The sequence below is a fragment of the Jaculus jaculus genome, chromosome 16, assembly GCF_020740685.1.
Source record: "Jaculus jaculus isolate mJacJac1 chromosome 16, mJacJac1.mat.Y.cur, whole genome shotgun sequence".
In the NCBI taxonomy this organism is placed as follows: domain Eukaryota; kingdom Metazoa; phylum Chordata; class Mammalia; order Rodentia; family Dipodidae; genus Jaculus; species Jaculus jaculus.
In genome coordinates this window covers 42,725,462-42,741,109 of record NC_059117.1, presented here as the reverse complement: position 1 = coordinate 42,741,109, position 15,648 = coordinate 42,725,462, and the positions used below count along the sequence as shown (strand labels likewise).

The following is a 15,648-nucleotide window of genomic DNA, read 5'->3' as shown; positions in this document are numbered from 1 at the left end:
CATGTGAGGGCCTCTAGCCACTGCAAATGAACTCCAGATACATGCACCGCCTTGTGCATTTGGCTTTGTGTGGATACTGAGGACTAGAACCTGGATCGCTAGGCTTTGCAGGCAAGTGTTTTAATCACTGAGCCATCTCTCCAGCCCGAAAGAGTAATTTTTATCTTTAAAGTGTAAAAGCATGAGACAAATCAGGTCTAACTTACTAGTTTGGGCCAAATTGCTCAAAGGTACTGTAGCAGTTACACTTTTGGTGCTGGGAAAAATCCCCAACTGATGCAGGGCTGTTGGAGTCCAGGGAGGGATTAGATGCCCATAAAAATGCTTGTAGACTGCAACTGTGGGTCCTTGTCCAAGTTACAGGCCTGGAGAAGGGTAAGTTATGAGATTTATTTTAGATTTATTGCTGGATAAAGCATTGAACCAAAAGCACCTGATGGGAGCAAACTTTTATTTTGGCTTACTGTCTTAAGAGAAAGCCTCAGGATAGCAGGAGAAAGCATGGCACGAGCAGAGGCTGCACATCGTCTCTTTACTAAAAGCAGATGGAAAGCAGCAGCAGGAGAGAGAGGGAGCCACACCCACACAGGCCTGCTAGGGCCAGTAAACCGCAAGGTTCAGCTCCAGCAAGTCTCCTTCCCAGCTGCCACCAGCTGGGGACCAAGCATTCAGAACACATGGGTTTATGGGAGATATCTTATTCAAAGCACCACAGTTAGGATCCAGCAGGGAAGCAAGCAGGAAAGCCCAAGCCAAAAGAAGTTCTCCCCCTCTGCAGCTAGCTGGGAAGTGGGAGGAAAGATGGAGAAAGTCTCCCTCACACCTCTGGGGTACAAGTCTCTGGGGAAGGGGCTCACATATGCACACATGGCAGTAAAGCCTGACAGCCCAAGCTATAAGGGCTGAGAAAGGATTAAGAGAGATTAAGGGGCTCAGAGCTTAATGAGATCACACATGTAACAAAGCAAGAAAGCACCCAAAACAAAGCAGGGAAGTGCCCAGGAAAAGAAATTCCCCTCGTGTAGGGAAAGAGCCAAGAGCTTATCAAAGAGGCCAAAGGGACCAAGGGCCAGGACAGACCAATAAAGTCAGGGGCCAAGAGACTTCATACACATGGTTTGTGAGATTAATGTGGATGAAACCTCCAATTAGGATGAGCCTCATCATCAGATTTAGGAGTGTAAGGGAGGGGCCTGATTGATTGGTGAACTCAAGAGGCTGACTCAGAAAGGGTCAGCCCACAGGTGTGCTGAGACCAGGAAAACTGAAAGAAGAAGCAAGAAATTTGTTGAGGAGTTGTTTCTTGCTGCCATCCGGGATGAGACTGGGCTGGACATGAGTTCTAGTCTTGATAGAACAGGCAAGGTGGCATCCATATGTCTGTGGGCTAGCTGCCCATCAGCCAAAACGCTATCTTGTTCCTAGCTTGTATCAGTACCAGAAGCAGCTTATGGCAAGACAGGGTTTATTTCCAGTTTACAGTTTTGAGGGCACGTTTTCTAATGGCAGGGAGAGCATGGCAGGAAGACAGCTGGGCATCATCACATCTTCACATCATCAGGGAAGAAGTAGCATGAGCGAGCTGAGTGTGGCAAGCAAGCAAGGCTGGGCTGCGACACCCCAAGGCCCACCCCCAGTGACACACCAACACCAGTGACACACCTCTCTTAGCAAGGTTCCACTTCCCAAACAGCACCATGGTCTGGTTATTAAGCATGCAAACACAGAAGGCTATGAGGAATATTTTACATTCATACCACCACAGATATTTTTCCCACACCTTTGTCAAGACTAAATATTACCAAATTTTAAAATCTTTGTTAATATGTTTTAAATACTTTTTATGTAGTTTATTTATTTGAGAGAGAGAGACAGGCAGATATATATAGAGAGAGCATAAGGGCACCCAGGCCTCATCTGCAAATGAACTCCGGATACATACACCACCTTATATGTCTGGCTTATGTGGTTACTGAGGAATCAAACCTGGATCCTAAGGCCTTGCAGGTAAGTGCCTTAACTAGCTAAGCCATTTCTCCAGCCCAATATTTTTATATTAGAATATAAAATTAAATATATGGTAGTTTGAATATATGTCCCCTATAGACTCAGGTGTTTTATTAAAGTTTGTAATTTGGGTCTCCAGCCACCTGGCTGGAGGAGGTGTCACTGGGGGCAGATCTTGGAGTCTAGCCCCAAGGTGTGTTTGGGGGCGGATCTCATTTTCAGCTCAAAGGTATGCAGAGTATGCAGAGAGGGCTTGGGGGTCTTGTTTGCTGTGGTTCTCTGCTGCTGCTTTTGGTGGCTGCTGGACGTCTGGCTATTTCTCTCTGCTTGGATATTTGGAAGCAGCTTCTTCTGCCACTGACAGAATTTCTTCCTGGACCTGTAAGCTTGAAGTAAACCTTTCTTCTGTAAACTGTGTTTGTTTGGAAGTCAACTTAGCAATGTGGAACTGTCTACAACATCACCTTATTTCAATTTGTAGTCATTTGATTATGGTGAAATTGAATTTTTTTTTTTTTTTTTTTTTGGTTTTTCGAGGTAGGGTCTCACTCTGGCTCAGGCTGACCTGGAATTCACTATGTAGTCTCAGGGTGGCCTTGAACTCTCGGCGATCCTCCTACCTCTGCCTCCCGACTGCTGGGATTAAAGGCGTGCGCCACCACGCCTGGCTTTAAATTTTTTTTAGTAAATATTTTGGCTACTTAAATTTATCTTTCTTAAGCTGATATTTCTATAGCTAGAGAGATGGCTTAGCAGCTAAGGCGCTTGCCAGCAAAGCCAAAAGACCTAGGTTCAACTCCCCAGGACCCATGTAAAGCGAGATGCAGAAGGTGACACATGCATCTGGAGTTCATTTATAGTGGCTAGAGGCCCTGGCAACCCATTTTCTCTCTCTCTTTCTCTGTCCACCTCTTTCTCTCTCAAATAAATACATAACTAAATAAAATAGACTACACTTCCTTAAAACATGTCTTTAAACTAGTGTTTCTATAGTTTGCATATTTTCCATTTGGAGTAAACTTTCTTACTGTTTCCTTGATGGATGTTGCAAATATATTCCCAATATCTATTTAAAAAGCTTTCTCACATAATTTTTGTTTTCAAGGTAGGGTCTTAGGGTTTTACTCTAGCCCAGGCTGACCTGAAATTCACTATGTAGCCTCAGGGTGACCTTGAACTCAGAGTGATCTTCCTACCTCTGCCTCCCAAGTGCTGGGATTAAAGGCATGCGCCACCATACCCAGCCACATAAATTTTATGTTCTGTTAAAAATAACTCTGTAGCATTTTCCTTTGTAAGTTACTGGTTTTGTTTATTTACTGAATGCTTTGCTTGCTTAGATAGATTTTTTTCCCCTTTTAAAATTTTCTCTCTCTCAAATAAAATAAACAAATAAAAAATATAAAAAGGGCTGGAGAGATGGCTTGGCGGTTAAGACACTTGCTTACAAAGCCTAAGGACCGAGCTTCAGTTCCCCAGTACCCATATGAGCCAGATGTACGCGATGGCACAGGCACCCCTGGTGTGCCCATTCTCTCTCTCAATCCCTTTCTCTCAAATAAAATAAATAAATACTACAAAATTATATATATGTCTTGTATTTTATGATTTCATTTTGTAAAAAATTAAAAGTTGATTAATAACTTATTTTGGAAAGGAGTGAGTTAGGGACCTGGACAAATTTCTTTCTTCTTTTCCCATTTCAATGAGTCAATTATACCAGAATTATCTATTGACTAATACATAGTTCACTTTAATTTCAAATTTGGTCTTCTCTAGATGTTGGGTTCTTATGCTGATGACTTCAGGACCCTCTATTCTGTTCATCTATTTTGCATCAGTATCAAGCCATCTTAATATTGAAACTTTGTAATATGGTTTAATACTATACAGGACTAGTTTTTCTTCATTAATTTTCACTTCTGAAACCTGGTCAATCTCATATTTCTTTAAAAAATTTTTAAATCTATTTTTATTTTTTGACAATCGCATGTGTATGCTTTGGTCATACTAGACCCTATTGCTCCCTTATCCTCGAAACTCTTTCTTCCCGAGTACTACTTCTCTTTTCTACTGTTTCTTTCTCTCCATCTCTCTCTTTAAAAAAAAAAAAAAATTATTTGGGCGGGGAGGGAGACAATGGGCATGTCAGGGCCTTCTGCTGCTGCATACAAACTCCAGATGCATGTGCCACCTTGTACATCAGGCATACGTGGTTCCTAGAGAATTAAACGTAGGTCCTTTAGCTTTGCAGGCAAACTTTGCCTTGACTGCTAAGCCATCTCTCCAGCCCTCTCTCTCTCATTAGTTTTATACTCAGTGAATACAGTCAAGTTGGCACCATTGTTGCCTCCTCTCTGACCTTCCCCCTCTGTAGGGACCCTCCTTGTTGGGGAATATGGGTCGTGCATTGTGGGATTAGCCAGCAGTTATGGGTAGGAGGCAGTGTCTCCATGTCATGACCCAGTGTGTGGCTCTGACATTCTTTCCACCCCCTCTTCCACAAATCTTCCTGAGCAGTGTTGGGTTCATTTTAGGTCTGCTTCAGTGATGAGGTCTTGCGAGCTTCTGTGGCTCTGGATATCTTGTTTGGTAGGAGTTTATTGTTCACTGTGTCTATCTCCTTTACCCTTGTGCTGGTACCCAGCTGAAACTAAGAATAATTGGGGAAATAAGCAAGAGTGCTGTGTTCTTGGTGAATCTCTCTCTCCTTTTTCTTTTTGAGGTAGGATTTCACTCTAGCTCAGGCTGACCTGGAATTCATTATGTAGACTCAGGGTGGCCTCGAACTCATGGTGATCCTCTTACCTGTGCCTCCTGAGTGCTGGGATTAAAGGTGTACACCACCATGCCTGGTCTTTTTTTTTTTTTTTTTTTGACTCACTGAGTGGGTTGCTTTCATGAGCATGGTTGGGGTTATTTTACTTTTTATTATTATTTAATTATGTGTGTGTGCATGCCTGTGTCTGTGGATGTGCATGCCATGGTTTTCATGTGGAGGTCAGAGGACAATTTCAAGGTTTCTGTGCTCCAGTTTCTTTGAGACAGGATCTTTTGCCACTGCAAATAACCTGGAAGACTTACAAACAAAAGTCAGTTTTGGGTTATTATGGCTTTACTTTGCATCCGGCTTTATGTGGTTGCTGGGGGAATTGAACCCAGCCCAGGAGACTTTTTAATTAAGCTCCTTTACATCGAGCCATCTCCCCAGTTCATGGGCATGGTGTCTATACCACTGAAGGATATGGCTACCCTCCCCCTGCAACCATTAGTGGCCAATAGCTCCTCCCCCATCTATGATGGAATGTTGATGCACCCAGTCTTGTGATCTTGTGCAGATAACGATGGCCACTGAAAGGTCATGGATGCATCATCCATGTCATGTTCAGAAGGTAGCATTCCACAGCACTCCTTCTGCTCTGGCTCTTACATGTGCCCCTCCTCCTGAGGTGTTCCTTGAGCCTTGGAGTGGGTAATGTAGATGTCCTGTTTACGGCTGAGCACTCAATAGCCTCTTAAGCTTGGCACTTTGACTTACTGTGAGTCTCTATAGTAAGCCTTCTATCCCTAGACCTATGACCTCCTCAGTCATGGGCTTTTGATCAGGTTTACAGTACCACGGATGAATTCTCTCCTATCGACCTTTGTGCAGACTCTTTATTATTACTATAATAAATTTTAAAAAAATTAGTATTTTAGAGAGGGGAGAAGGAGGAAGACACACATACACACACACACACACGTAGAGAGAATGGGCATGCCAAGGCCTTCAGCCACTTAAAATGAACTCTAGACACATGTGCTACCTTGTGCATCTGGCTTATATAGGTCCTGAGGAATTAAACCTGGGTCCTTTGGCTTTGTAGGCAAATACCTTAACCACAAAGCATCTGTCCATCCCTATTATTATATTTTAAATTACAGAGTGGAAAGCTCCCATATGGCTCTTTCATATACCCTTAGTTTTGGTTACTCTTCTTCCACTCCCTCATTTTCCCCATCCCCTGGCCTCAGCCCTCTTTAAACCCTTCTACCTCCAGTATCCATCCTTGTCCCCTCTACCACCTTCTCTCCTTCAAGGCCTCCTTCTTCCACTTCCCTGTTCACATCGTCCCTTTCGAGCTTCTGGCCTCTAAAGACACTCACTCCAATTTACACAAATCTAAAAATTTGAAGCTAGGATCCACATATGAAAGAGAAAATGCAACATTTTATAGTTTTATACTTGGCTACGCTTCTCAGCATAATATTTTCCTGCAAAATTCATACTTTTTTTTTCGAGGTATGGTCTCACTTTAGCTCAGGCTGACCTGGAATTAACTCTGTAGTTTCAGGGTAGTCTTGAACTCACGGCAATCCTCTTACCTTTTACCTCTACCTCCTGAGTGCTGGGATTAAAGGCGTGCACCACCACGCCTGGCTCCGTACTTTTATTTTTCTTTATAGCTGAATAAAATTCTATTGTATGTAGTTCCATGGAGCATATTTTCACCATCCATCCTTTGCTTGATGGACATATAGGCTGTTTCCATTTCCTAGATGTTGTGAATAAAGTAGCAGTGAACATGGATGAGCACGTATCTCTGTTATAGGGTATAGAATCCTTTGGTTTTAGTTCTGTTTTTATCTTTTGAAAAATTATTTTTGAGAGAGAGAGAGAGAGAGAGAGTTGGCATGCCAGGGCCTCCAGCCACTGCAGTTAACTCCAGACGTGTGCACCCTCTTGTGCACACGTGCGACCTTGAACACTTGTGTCACTTTGTGTGTCTGGTTTATATGGGATCTGGAGAGCAGAACATGGGTCCTTAGACTTCATAGGCAAGTGCCTTAACTGATAAACCACTTCTCCAGCTCCCTTTTTTATCTTTCTGAGAAACCTCCACACTGATTTCCATAGTCCAGTTTGTATTCCCACCAACAATGAATAGGGGTCCTTCTTTCCCCATATCCAACATTTTTTTTTTCTCAATGACAGTTATTCTGACTAGAGTGAGATGCAATCTCAATGTAGTTGTGATTTGTATTTCCCTGGTGGCTAAGGATTTTGAACACTTTTTAAAATATTGGTCATTTGTATTTCTTCTTTTGAGATATCTCTGTTCAGTTCCATAGCCCACTTTTAGATTGGGTTGTTTTCCTGATGTTTAGCTTTTTGAACTCTTTGTATATTGTGTATTCTAATTATTAATTTTTTGTCTGATAGATAGCTAACAAAGAGTTTCTACCATTTGTAGATTGCCTGTTTACTTGGTTGCCAGTTTCTTTCACTGTACAGATACTTTTTAATTTCATGAGATTCTAATTAAATATTAGCCTTATTTCCTAAGCAACCAGAGATCAATTTAGAAAGTTCTTAACTATGCCTATATCTTAGATTATATGCCCTACTTTTTCCTCTAGCAGTTTCAGAATTTCACATTTTAAATTGAAGTCTTTGATCCATTTGGAGTTGATTTTTGTGCAGGGTGAGAGATAAGGACCTAGTTTTATTCTTTTACATGTAGATATCTAGTTTTGTTAGCACCATTATTGAAGAGACTGTCTCTTCTTCAGGGTGTATATTTTGGCACCTTTAAAATAAATCAGGTGGCTGTAGTTTCATGGACTTAGATCTGGGTCCTTTGTTCTATTCCATTAATCTACATGTTTGTTTTTGTACCAGTACCATGCTGTTTGTATTACAATTGCTCTGTAGTTTATCTTGAAATGTAGAATGATATAATACCTCTAGTATTATTATTTTTGCTTAGCATTGCTTTGGCTATTTTGGGTCTTTTGTGTTTCCACATGAATTTTAAGATTATGTTTTCTCTTTCTGTGCATGGTGCTGGAATTTTGATTGGGATTGCACTGAATGCTATACTTCCATTTTCACAATACTGACTCTTCCAGTGCATGAACATGGGAGGTGTTTCCATCTTCTTATGTCTTCCACAATCCCCCCCCCCGTGTGTGTGTGTGTGTAAGTACCAGCACACATGTGCCATGGTATGCATATAGAGGTCAGTGCCTAACCTCAGGTGTGTCCTCACTTGCCACCTTGTTTGAGGCAGGCGAGCCTCTCATTGTTCATCAGGCTAGCTGGCCCTTCAGCTTGCAGGGAATTTTCTTGTCTCTGCGTCTTAGCTCACTGTGGACACTGGTATTACAGATTCTCCCTTGCCCAGCATACAGCTGTGTATGGGATCTGGGGATCCAAACTCAGGTTACCATGCTTTTGCTGCACTTGCTTTATCCAGTAAGCCATTGACCCAGCCCTATCTTCCTGAATTTCTTTCTTCAGTATTTTAAAGTTTTCTTTGGAGAGGCCTTTCACTTCATTGGTTAGGTTTATCTTAAAGTATTTTACTTTTTCTGAGGCTATTGTAAATGAGATTGCTTCCCTGGTTTCCTTCTCAGTGTATTTGTAACTGGTATATAGGAAAGCTACTGATTTTTGTGTGTTAATTTTGCATCCTGCCACCTTCCTGAAAGCGTTAGCCAGATCTGGGAGTTTTCCGGTAGAGTTTTTAGGTCTCTTTCTCTCTCAGACTGTGTATGTATGTGGTGTGAGTGTGTGTTTGTGTGTGTGTGTGTGTGTGTGTGTGTCTGCTCATGTGTATGTGGTGGCCATGTGGAAGTTAATGTCAGGTGTCCTCTTTAGTTCTCTTGGCATATTCTTGGAGACAGGGTCCCTCACTGAACCTAGAACTCACATTTAGGCTAGACTAGCAAGCCAAGTCTCCAAGTCTCCAGGTCTGGGGTTGAAGGCGTGTCCCACTAGGCTCTGACTTTATGTGGGTTCTGGACATCCAGACTCAGATCCACATGCTTGCACAGCAGGTGCTTTATGCTTGAAGCATCTCCCCAGCCTCTAGGTTCTCTTATGTTAGAACCCTACCACCTGCAAATAAGGGTACCTGGACTTCTTTTCCTGTTTGTATCCATTTTCTTTCTTTTTCTTTTTACTCTAGCGAAGGCTTCAAGCACTATAGTGAATAGGAGTAGAAAAAGTAGACACCATTGTCTTATTCCTGATTTTACTGGGAATACTCTTGAGTTATTCTCCATTTAGCATGATGCTGGTTATAGGTTCAATCCCACGTTTCTTTGCAGATATTGTACACACGTGTTCACACGTATACAAACACATTACTTTTTTATTTGGTGCTGGGAATTGAAGCAGGGTTTGGAGCACGCACTTTACTGGTGAGCTTCCCCATTTCAAGTCCTTTTCTGTATATTTCTCTCCCTGTCCCTCATCCCCACCCTTCCTCCCTGCTTGCACACAGAAGACTTCTTCTTCCCGATGATAAAGACCTTGAGAGCATCTTAGCTCCACTTTCCCTTCTGTTGAATATATGCCTATAAGTGGTAACAATCTCAAAATACATGTTGGCAACTCATCTGGGTTAAAAAATTCCCAATTAAAATACAGTGATCAGGCTGGAGAGATGGCTTAGTGGTTAAGGCATATGCCTGCAAAGCATAAGGACCAGGTTCTATTCCCCAGGTCCCATGTTAGCCAGATTCACATGGTGGCACATGCATCTGGAGTTAGTTTGCAGTGGTTAGAGGCTTTGGCATGTCCATTCTCTCTCTCTCTCTTTCTTTTTCTTTCCCTCTCACTGTCTCTAATAAATAAATAACACTAAAATTTTTAAAAATGCAGTGATCAAGAGTTCATTTTCTTTTTTACTTGTTCTTAAAGTAAAGCCATAGAGATTTTTTTTTATTACACTCAGGAGTGACCTTGTAACCTAGAAGATTTAATGGAATGTCTTAAGGTGTCCTTATTCACTAAAATGACCAGTTTAATGAAGTAAAAATGTCACTAAAGTAATATGACTTCACTGTAAGTTCTGTTTTTTTTAAGCTGCATAACCAGGTAAAGTGAAATGTGAAGATTCTGTATCTCTATCCCGTCTCTAAGTAGCAAGCTTTTCTATCATCTATTATTTATCATCTATTGATCAATATTGGTCTATCTACCTACCTATCATTTATTCTATCACTCTATCTCTGTGTGTTGGCTATCTATTTACCTACCTATCTACCTATTATCTATCATCAATTCTACATATATACTTATATATTCTTACCTGCCTACCATCATGTCTATAAATATAAATATGTGTATAATGCTAATATGTTATACCTAATGTATCACTTTCTTTTTCTTTTTCTTTTTCTTTTTTTTTTTGGTTTTTTGAGGTGGGGTCTCAACTCTAGCCCAGGCTGACCTGGAAGTCTCAAGGTAGCCTCGAACTCACGGTGATCCTCCTACTGCTGCCTCTCCCAGTTCTGGGATTCAAGGCGTGCACCACCACACCCAGCTCAGTTTCTTTTTAATAATAAAATCAGATGAATTTGCTAATGGTGAAACATAAAAAATATTTCCATCATAAATGGATATTTAAAAGAAGTTTTAATTTCATTTTTCTCATCATAAAGTGATCTTATTGCACTTTTTAAATATTTATTTTTGTAGGAAGTGGATATTTATGCTACTTCTTATGGTGAGAGAGTTAAGTTATAAGCTTCCATTTTAAGATTAATTTGGAAGTTCTCTTAAAACCCCAGCTTACAGAGTTAACACGTACACATCAAATTATATTAATGGTGGAAGCTCAGAATAGACAGTGGGAGAGGAAGACAGATGGTGAAATGAGAAGGTCAGAATTCAAAGCCACCTGCCAAACTGGTGGACACAATGGCAGCAGTGTCAGAAGGAGGATCAGCAGGAGATGGAGCTCTCTACATGTGGCTTTCTTAGCTGCTTCCAAATATTTCCCCACAGAGAATGCTTTTCGGCAGCTAACTACAGGCCTGTGTATTTAGACACCTTCTTCCTTAGCTCCAGGACTCTGTTCTTCAAGAACAGCGTAAGGGATTGGGAGATGGCTCAGTGGATTAAGCACTTGTAGTGCAACACTGAGGACCTGAGTTCGGATCCCCAGACCCTATATAAAAAATCAGAAGCTGTGGTGGGCTTCTGTAATACCACCGTGCCTATGGCAAGATGGGAGGCGGTCAGGAGAATTTCCTGGAAATTTGCAAATGGAGTGCTGAACCACCTGGCCTCGCATGAGGTGGAAGGTGAGGACCAATCTGAAGGCTGTCATCTGGCCTTCATGCATGTGCCAGTGCACAACCCTCCTCCCCAAACAAATAATAAATCACTTTAAAAAAGAACAATTTGAGGGAACATTTTTCTTAATGTTTAAATCTGTATTCTAAATGTTTTACATGTAAGTGTACATGGTTGATATCCTGGCCCCATGTTACAGATGAACAACCATAAACAGCCTTAACACACCTTCAAAAAGAGATATCTTGACAGTTACCTGTCTGATTTATTAATCTTATAGCTCCTTCCTTCCCTTCCCCCTCCCTCTTCCTCTCCTTCCTTCCCTCCCCTCCCTCATTCCCAATGAAGGATGGAAAACTGCTTTCCAATCTGCTGTGTATAGGAGATCATCTTTCTTATATTGAACTTTATCTGGCCATATTTGTCTAATTTGCCTAGGTTCCCCATAGCTGCATACATGGAGCTTCCCATCTCGTGATCTTCCACCCACTGTAGACGCTGTCCATACCTGCTACTACACTGCCTGCACCCTCTATATACGCTATCTACACCAGCTATGTACTCTGTGCGCCCTCTGTCTACAGCCTCTGTGTACTCTATGTATACCCTCTCTAGATGCTATCTACCACCACTGTATATTCTCCAGATGCTTGTGCCACCACGTGCATCTGGCTTACGTGAGACCTGGAGAATTGGACCTGGGTCCTTAGGCTTCACAGACATGTGCCTTAACTGCTAAGCCATCTCTCCAGCCCAGATTTCTTTAGAGAGTTTTTCATAGCACTGTGATCCCATGTAAAACATTAACAATCATTCCTTGAGGCCATCATGTATGCAATCAAAGTTCATGTTACCACAGTAACTTTTGTCTCGTGTGCTTAAATAAAGAGTGAAGTACCACTCACCACATTGGTGGGTGTATATCTTAAGGGATTTCACTCTTCATCTTTCTCTTGCAGTTTCTTTATTTTGTTGCTTTTGAAAAAGTCAACTTTGTTCACAGAGAATTTCACAGAGGCCTAGTTTTGCTGATGACATCCTATTCTTTTGTATGCCTTGTTAATAGATGTCAGTGAGATTAAGTTGGCATATGAATGGATCTGATGAGTCTAGTGTCAACCACTGGTGACAGGGGTGATGGGAACAAGTAGGGATGGGAACAAAACCTGGGCAAATACATCAGCAGTGAGCAGTGGGGGATAGGAAGTGAGCATTGATTGTGTACTGTATTCAAGCACAGTGCTAGGGACTTTCCATGCACTCTCCTATAAACCTGGGGTTGTGCTCTGCATGTTTCCATATAGGGGACAGTCAGGATGGAAACTTGGGTATATATGTCTCCAAAGCATGCTGTTTTCTTGCCCAGTGTACATAGGCTGCAGAGCTAGACAGGCCTTATAAGAAATACAATTGTATAATGGTGATTGAGTTGGCCTTTAGACTGGCCCCAGTGTCAGGCAGTGGAGGGGACTTCCAGGAGCACATGCCCTGTTGAAAGGAGCCCCAAGCCTACTTTCTGACCCAATTTTTACCTTAACAGTCACACAGGAATATGGCCAATCTCATCAGATCTTTAAATTGTCAAACACATATCAGAATATCTATGGGAAATTTCTAGATGTTAAAATTTAGCTGCCAATCCAGGTTCCTAAAATACACTATCGAGGGCAATACTGAGTCAAACCAGCCAATCTGAAGTCTCATATGCTGCTGAGAAGTACGTCAGCTAAAGACTAGTTGCAGTGTAGGGGTAAAAAGGCTTGCAAATCTTCAAGACATGTAAGAACAATTAGACACTTTCAGGAGAAACTGATTTGAGAAATCTGAACAGATACATTTCTGACCAAGGAACAACCCTTCATCAGGTATCCTCTCATTTTCATAGTCTGTCATTCTGTCATCCCAGATGTCATTCTGACCACTTTGAAAGCTCTTGCACATATCAGCTAGATCTCCCAACAACACTAGGAGGAATATGTGACCTCTTACCACCCATTTATAGAGGCCCAGAGAGGTGCAAATGATTGACTCTAGGCAGGCTGTAATGCCTGCTGAATGACTAGTTTGCACTGAATGTGCTCCCCCCCCACCCCCCAAGGCCCAATGAAGGCTTGGTTTTCAGCCTACAGCACTATTATGAGTTTTAGGACCTTGATGTCCCGGAGGTCTTAGGTCCTTGTGGGTGTGCCCTGAAAGGGGAATCATGGCCCAGCCCCACTCTCTCCCTTCTCTCCTCCCCATTAAACAAGCATCTGTGACCATCAAGATGTGTTGCCTGGCATTAAGCCCCAGAGCAATGGAGTCAATGGACCATAAACTAGAACCTGCAAAACTGTGAGTCAAAATAACTCATCGTTATAAATTTTTTCTGGTAGCCATTGTAGTGCCAGAACTAACACATTTACTTAACACCCTAGAGAGTCTTTCTTTTTTTAATTTATTTTTTATTGACAACTTCCGTAATTATAGACAATAACCCATGGTAATTCCCTCCCCTGCCACTTTCCCCTTTGAAACTCCACTCTTCATCATGCCCTTTCCCCTATCAATCAGTCTCTCTTTTATTTTGATGTCATCATCTTTTCCTCCTATTAAAATGGTCTTGTGTAGGTAGGGTCTAGTACTGCAAGGTCATGGATATCCAGGCCATTTTGTATCTGGAGGAGCACATTGTAAGGAGTCTTAGTCTTCCTTTGGCTCTTACATTCTTTCTGCCACCTCTTCTGCAATGGACCCTGAGCTTTGGAAGCTTTGATAGAGATATTTCAGTGCTGAGCACTCCTCTGTCACTTCTTCTCAGCACCATGGTGCCTTCTGAGTCATTTCAAGGTCACTGCCATCTGCAAAGAGAAGGTTCTGTAACCAAAAGTGAAAGTAGCATTAACATATGGGTATGAACATTAAAAGAAGTTCTTACCAGGCAGTTTAGTGAGCATCGTATACACATTTAGCCAGATACCAGCAGACTACCCCTGTTGTAGGTTTTCAGTATCAGGCATCAGGCATATATTCCCACTTGTGGATTAGGCCTCCAGTCCAATTAGAGGATAGTTGGTTTCTTCCATAACAGGCATGCCACTATTGCACCTGTTGGCTCACTTGGCTTGGCTGGCCAAATTTAAGGCTTATAGTGTCCACTGTTGAGTATCTCCACTGATAATTTCTCTTTCTCCCATTGAATTGCATGCAGCATAGCTTTTTCCAGGTTTCTGTCAGCTGTTCTATATACAGAAGGTTTTCAGCTCAGCTCCAGCAGGATTTCCTAGTGAACTTGCAGCCTAAGTATGTGGAATCTTCAGCAATAGGGTCATACCATCTATTCCTGGTGGGAAACCACGACCCTTAGCATGGCCTGTAATGTTTTAGAGGCACCAGGGACCTCTCTGCCCAACAACTCACTGGAAGGTATCACATCCCTGGCACTGAAATTCATTTGCAGTAGCTGGAAGCCCTGGCATGCCCATTCTCTCTCTCTGTTTCCCTTTCTCTCTGAAATAAATAATTAAGAGCTATTATATTTTTATTTATTTGAGCAACAGAAAGAGGGAGACAGAAAGAGGGGGTGGGGAGAGGAAGAGGGAGTGAGAATTGAGTATGTGTTGCCAGGGTCTCTTCCTGCTGCACACAATCTCCAGATTAATGCCCCATTTTGTTCATCTGGGTTTACACGGGTGCTGGGGAATCAAACTGGGGTCATCGGACTTTGCAAGCAAGTACTTTCTCTCCAGTCCCAAGCAGGTCTTTCTTGTTAGACCGTCAGTCGAAGTGGTGGCTAATGGTGCGGAGTCTCCCACTGTGCATTCCCTGCGTTTATGCTCAGCTTTCGTCACTTCTAAGGAAACACGTAGACTCTGTCCCTCCCTTAGGTGAGTCTGGGGTAATTTTCACTTTTTATATATTTCCTTTCCCAAATACTTCATTATTCCTTGCTATTTTGATAGCAAAAATTTGATAAAAATCCAACTTATGAATGAGTATCATTTGTCCCACTTTCAATTCAGTAGGAATGATAATAATTTAAAAGATGAATTTGTCAATCAACAAAATAATTTCTTCGCGTTTCTGAAGAGTGGCATTTCACAGATTTGAAATCCAGAGCTCCCTAGTAGAGCGTGGCGGCGGGGCTACGGAGGCCTGTCTGTTCGTTTGGCTTGCAGCCTTTGTGTCAGGAAAGGCCGTTTGTCAAAGTTAGTTGCAAGACAGTTGACAAGCCTAGCTCATAGACACAGTCATTTTCTTCCTCTCAAGCAACTCTAGGCTTTCTTACAACTGGCTAAGGTAACTAATGAGGGTCACTCTTGTTTCGTGGAGATAAAGGGGCAGGGCAGTTTGGCAGGCATGCAAAGAAATAAATCCTCAGTGAACTTGAGGACAAAGCCCTTTTCTCCTGCGCAGCTTCCTCTCTTCTCGTCTAGACATTCTGCAGCGGTCTCCTGGTTACAGGCGTACCACGCTCGGTCCCACGAGCCTGACGGCCAGCCTCCTGCCACCGGCCGAGGTGAGTGCCGGTGCAGTGAGCTCCGAGCTCCGGAAGAGTTGACGTCTTGTCCCTGAGAGGAAGTCATGAGTCC

At 42.3% G+C, this 15,648-nt stretch overlaps 1 protein-coding gene across 2 annotated transcripts in view; it reads left to right on the top strand.

Moving 5' to 3' along the window:
• Scrn1 (secernin 1) overlaps positions 1-15,648 on the top strand; it is a 78,121-nt gene that overhangs the window by 5,645 nt on the left and 56,828 nt on the right. The window contains exon 1 of one of the 2 annotated variants that reach the window (XM_045136119.1): positions 15,493-15,575. The exons of the other annotated variant lie outside the window; for it this stretch is intronic. The gene's annotated coding sequence lies outside the window, so the exon portion shown is untranslated. Of the gene's footprint in view, positions 1-15,492; positions 15,576-15,648 lie in introns of those variants that run through there. 2 annotated transcript variants of the gene reach the window in all.